The sequence below is a fragment of the Salmo salar genome, chromosome 02 (assembly GCF_965601325.2).
Source record: "Salmo salar chromosome 02, fSalSal1, whole genome shotgun sequence".
NCBI lineage: Eukaryota > Metazoa > Chordata > Actinopteri > Salmoniformes > Salmonidae > Salmo > Salmo salar.
Window position 1 is genome coordinate 81,793,798 of NC_138292.1, and position 6,203 is coordinate 81,800,000.

Here is a 6,203-nt window from a genome sequence, read left to right on the forward strand (position 1 = left end):
CACTGGGGTCTGGGATAGACTAGATCTCTGGAGAGGGGGAGACAGGGGTTAGGGTTACATTGATACCCAGCTCTAGTCCTAACACTGGGGTCTGGGATGGACTGGATCTCTGGAGAGGGGGAGACAGGGGTTAGGGTTACACTGATACCCAGCTCTAGTCCTAACACTGGGGTCTGGGATGGACTGGATCTCTGGAGAGAGGGAGACAGGGGTTAGGGTTACACTGATACCCAGCTCTAGTCCTAACACTGGGGTCTGGGATAGACTGGATCTCTGGAGAGGGGGAGACATGGGTTAGGGTTACACTGATACCCAGCTATAGTCCTAACACTGGGGTCTGGGATAGACTGGATCTCTGAAGAGGGGGTTAGACCAGAGATTGGCAATCATTTTGGCTTGAGGGCCACATCGGGATTTCTAAGTTATTATTTTTTGAAAACGTCCATTATTTAAAAAAAATGCTAATCATTTTATAACATTTTTGACATGAGTTTTTCTGGATTTTTTTGTTGTTACATTGATACCCAGCTCTCGCTGTTCAAATAAACCTACTATTCAAATTATAGACTGATCATTTCTTTGTCAGTGGGCAAACGTACAAAATCAGCAGGGGATCAAATACTTTTTTCCCTCACTGTAGCCTTCACATCACTCTGCACTTCTTCCCATCTGGCACTTCCATTATGTCTGTTGCTGAGAAATGGCACCGAAAACATTCCTCTGACGGAATGTTCAGATCAGGTCTGTAGTTCTCGATCCGTGCCAACATTCCATCAAATAAGGTGCGTTCAATTTGTAAGTCGCTCTGGATAAGAGCGTCTGCTAAATGACTTAAATGTAAATGTAAATGAGGGAGCGTGCAATTGGTATGCTGACTGCAGGAATGCCCACCAGAACTGTTGCTAGAGAATAGCATGTTAACTTCTCTATCATAACCCACATTCTAACGTTGTTTTAGAGAAAACTCATTCTGATTGGCTGGGTCTGGCTCCCCAGTGGGTGGGCCTATGCCCTCCCAGGCCCAACCATATCTACACCCCTGCCAGGTCATGTGAAATCCATGGATTAGGGCCTAATGCATTTATTTCAATTGACTTATTTCCTTATGTGAACTGTAATGCAGTAAAATCAATGTTGCATGTTACGTTTTCTATATTTCTTCGGTACATTTGAAACGCTTCAGATAGTATTTGAATCCAGGTCTGGGGATGTATCAAGCTACCATGAAGGAGTAGACATCCAGGGCAGCATCGATGGTGTCCTTCAGGTTCTGCAGGTGGTCTCTCCCTGTGTCTGTAGCTGGCAGACCCACACACTGGAGGAAGTTAGAGGTAGGATCACCAGCCTGGGGATGGACAATAACAGATACATCATGACTTCCTGCTACATCCTACTATATCTGCACCAGTTAGATTGTTGGTAGTTTCCTGCTACATCCTACTATATCTGCACCAGTTAGATTGTTGGTAGTTTCCTGCTACATCCTACTATATCTGCACCAGTTAGATTGTTGGTAGTTTCCTGCTACATCCTACTATATCTGCACCAGTTAGATTGTTGGTAGTTTCCTGCTACATCCTACTATATCTGCACCAGTTAGATTGTTGGTCGTCCCTGAGGGCCACAGGATGTCAGGGCAGGCTTTTGTTCCAGCCCAGCACTAACACACCTGATTCATCTGATGCTGGATTACTATTGGTTGAACTTTATAAACATGTTATGTAAATTGACCAGTAGTGCACTAAATAGGGAATAGGGTCCTATTCGGGACATATCGTTTCCTCAGAGACTAACACGAGAGAGATGTTTGACCCTCTGTCCACACAATGGGTATCAATGGAGAAATTACACGTTCAAAGAACGACACACGTGTCGATGTACAGCTACTGAGACTTACATAAATATCAAACATGTCAAACCTGTTTAGATTCAACTGAATCACTCTGACCTTTTACCTTGTTAGACATGTTTTTATGAGAGAGAGACAGAGGGATGGAGGGAGGGAAAGAGAGAGAGGAAGGGAGAGATAGAGAGGTGGGGGATTGACAGAGAGAGAGGGGTGGAGGGAAGGAAAGAGAGAGGGAGGGAGGGAGGGAGAGAGAGAGAGAGAGAGAGGGGGAGTGGAGGGAGAGAGAGAGAGACAGACAGACAGACAAATGGAGAAGAGAAAGAGAGAGAGAGAGAGAGAGAGTGAGGTGGGGGGTAGAGAGAGAGAGAGAGAGAGAGAGAGAGAGGTGGGGGGGACAGACAGAGAGAGAAGGAGGACAGACAGAAAGAGAGAGAGGTGGGGGGGACAGACAGAAAGAGAGAGAGGTGGGGGGGACAGACAGAAAGAGAGAGAGGTGGGGGGGACAGACAGAAAGAGAGAGAGGTGGGGGGGACAGACAGAAAGAGAGAGAGGTGGGGGGGACAGACAGAAAGAGAGAGAAGGAGGACAGACAGAAAGAGAGAGAAGGAGGACAGACAGAAAGAGAGAGAGAGGGGGTGGAGAAGGGAAACAGATGGAGAAGGGAAAGAGAGAGGGATGGAGAAAGGGAAAGAGAGAGAGGGAGGGAGGGAGAAAGAGAGGTGTGGGGCAGACAGAGAGAGAGAGGGGGGGGGGGGGGTGGAGGGTGAGGGAGAGGTTGAATGCTAGCACTCACCTGAGTACACAGTTCTTGCGTACGGCAGGTCTCATTTCTTTAAGTTTCCATCAGCAGGGGAGGTGAAGCATTAAGAGACAAAAGAAAACATCTGAAAAATTCTTTACATATTTCAGCTGCCTGACTATAGAAGAAGAATCATGAGGACACAGAGAACCTTCTAGAGTTCTAAAGTTACGCCAAAGAATCCTCAAAGAATCTTTAGCTGATGTGATTGTTAAGTTTGACATGTAAATGTGTAAATGTGTAATACATGGGTTTAGTTTGACATGTACATGTGTAATACATGGGTTTAGTTTGACATTTAAATGTATAACTGTGTAATACATGGGTTTAGTTTGACATGTACATGTGTAATACATGGGTTTAGTTTGACATGTACATGTGTAATACATGGGTTTAGTTTGACATTTAAATGTATAACTGTGTAATACATGGGTTTAGTTTGACATGTACATGTGTAATACATGGGTTTAGTTTGACATGTACATGTGTAATACATGGGTTTAGTTTGACATGTAAATGTATAAATGTGGAATACATGGGTTTAGTTTGACATGTACATGTGTAATACATGGGTTTAGTTTGACATGTACATGTGTAATACATGTACATGTGTAATACATGGGTTTAGTTTGACATGTAAATGTGATATTGTTTTTGTTATAGGCCTCATTCTGGACTGGAATGTGGCTCAGATGACAATGACTTACCGTTGTGCATCTGATGTTCCTGTGGGAAGACAATGACATCATTTCTTGGTTTAATAATTGAATGTGTTTATTTAATTTCTTTTAACTGAAAAGAAAGTGATTAGTTGTGGGGAAAGAATAAAAACTTGAATTATTCCAATTCATTTGACAGTACTGTTAATGAATTGTACTGTTAATCTCTCTCTCTCTCTCTCTGCTACTACATGGGGAATACATGTACAAATGTCAATACTAATATCCAGGTTTTCTATGTAATAAAAAGCAACAGCATCCATTAAAATGTAATTTACTTACACTTGCAGCAGTTAAGCTAACCATGCCCTTGAGTACAGTGGACCTGCTCTCTACTCTACTGTACTGTTTACTGTACTATACTATACTATACTATACTATACTGTCTACTGAACTATACTATACTGTATTCTACTGTACTCTACTGTACTCTACTATACAGTACTGTCTACTGTACTATACTATAATTTACTGTCTACTGTACTATACAGTACTTTACTATACTGTAGTGTCTACTGAACTATACTATACTGTATTCTACTGTACTCTACTATACTGTACTCTACTGTCTACTACATTATACTGCATTATACTGTACTCTGCTGTCTACTGTATTATACTGTACTCTACTGTCTACTGTATTATACTGTACCGTACTGTATTATACTGTAATATACTGTACTCTACTGTCTACTGTACTCTACGGTATTATACTGTACTCTACGGTATTATACTGTACTCTACGGTATTATACTGTACTCTACTGTATTATACTGTACTCTACTGTATTATACTGTACTATTCTATACTCTACTGTCTACTGTATTATACTGTATTATACTGTACTCTCCTGTACTCTACTGTCTACTGTATTATACTGTACTCTGCTGTATCATACTTTACTCTGCTGTCTACTGTACTCTACTGTATTTTACTGTACTCTGCTGTAGTCTACTGTCTACTGTATTATACTGTACTCTGCTGTATTATACTGTATTCTACTGTCTGTATTATACTGTATTATACTACACTCTACTGTATTCTACTGTCTACTGTATTCTACTGTATTTTACTGTACTCTGCTGTACTCTAGTGTCTACTGTATTTTACTGTACTCTGCTGTATTATACTGTACTCTGCTGTCTACTTTATTCTATTGTATTCTACTGTCTGTATTCTACTGTATTATTCTACAATACTGTATTCTACTGTCTACTGTATTCTACTGTACTGTAATATACTGTACTCTACTGTGTTCTATTTTTCTCTACTGTTCTCTACTGTATTCCACTGTCTACTGTATTATGCTGCACTCTAATGTACTCTACTGTACTTACCCCTGTAGCAGCAGAGAGCTGTGAGGTAGATCAGGAGGAAGAGGTGGTGTGATCTCATGATGACGAGACAATGACTGTCATGGGGTCAACTGGAAACAGATATCACTGATCTAGGAACAGAAGATAACAGGTTATTATCACTATAACAGGTTACTATCATTATAACAGGTTACTATAGTAGAGTCAACTGGAAAGAGATATCACTGATCTAGGAGCAGAAGATAACAGGTTACTATCACTATAACAGGTTACTATCATTATAACAGGTTACTATAGTAGAGTCAACTGGAAACAGATATCACTGATCTAAGAGCAGAAGATAACAGGTTACTATCACTATAACAGGTTACTATCATTATAACAGGTTACTATCATTATAACAGGTTACTATCATTATAACAGGTTACTATCACTATAACAGGTTATTATCACTATAACAGGTTACTATTATTATAACAGGTTACTATAATAGAGTCAACTGGAAACAGATATCACTGATCTAGGAACAGAAGATAACAAGTTATTATCACAATAACTGCCACGTCCTGACCAGTAAAAGGGGTTATTTGTCATTGTAGTTTGGTCAGGATGTGGCAGGGGGTGTCTGTTTTATGTGTTTTGGTGTTTTTGGTTTAGGTTCTATGTTTTCTATTTCTATGTTTAAATCTAGTTTTCTATTTCTATGTTGGGTTTTTGGCAATGACCTCCAATTAGAGGCAGCTGGTTGTCGTTGTCTCTAATTGGAGGCCATATTTAGTTGTGTTTGTTTCACTTGTGTTTTGTGGGTGGTTATTTTCTGTATCGCCTGGGAGCCTTATGGAACTGTTTTTCGTCGCTTGTTTATTTTGTTTAAGTGTTTTCTTTAAATAAATTAAGAAGATGAGCACTTTACCCGCTGTGCCTTGGTCCAATCCTTACGACGCCTATGACAATAACAGGTTACTATCATTATAACAGGTTACTATAATAGAGTCAACTGGTCTCTGGGGATATAGTTCATGGAACAGAAGATAACAGGTTATGCAGGCCTTTTTCACAACTTAGGGAGAAGGGTGACGTTGTCCCTAGATGCTGATCTTGGGTCAGTTTAACATTGTTCCCCACAAATGGTTAAGGTAAGGATTGGGGGAGGGGAAGCTGATACTGGATCTGTACCATGGGGGAAACTTCTCCCCAGAGCCTGATGCAGACAAGAGTGAATGAACCAGGGAGGCAGATATGGACAGAGAGATACAGAGTGAATGAATGAAGGAGACAGATATGGACAGAGAGATAAAGAGTGAATGAAACAGGGAGACAGATATGGACAGAGAGATACAGAGTGAATGAAACAGGGAGACAGATATGGACAGAGAGATACAGAGTGAATGAAACAGGGAGACAGATATGGACAGAAAGATACAGAGTGGATGAAACAGGGAGAGATATGGACATAAAAGATACAGAGTGGATGAAACAGGGAGACATATATGGACATAAAGATACAGAGTAGATGAAAC

The 6,203-nt window shown here is 40.7% G+C and overlaps 1 long non-coding RNA gene across 1 annotated transcript in view; it reads right to left on the reverse strand.

The window, feature by feature from the left end:
* Positions 1-297: 297 nt before the first annotated feature.
* The window catches only part of LOC145862633 (uncharacterized), a 16,627-nt gene continuing 10,721 nt past the window's right edge, over positions 298-6,203 (reverse strand). Inside the window, exons 2-6 of the long non-coding RNA XR_014382180.1 lie at positions 4,705-4,814; positions 3,356-3,374; positions 2,643-2,679; positions 1,223-1,345; positions 298-355 (exon numbers count right to left, since the gene is read on the reverse strand). This is a non-coding gene — a long non-coding RNA (uncharacterized LOC145862633). The remainder of the gene's footprint in view (positions 356-1,222; positions 1,346-2,642; positions 2,680-3,355; positions 3,375-4,704; positions 4,815-6,203) is intronic.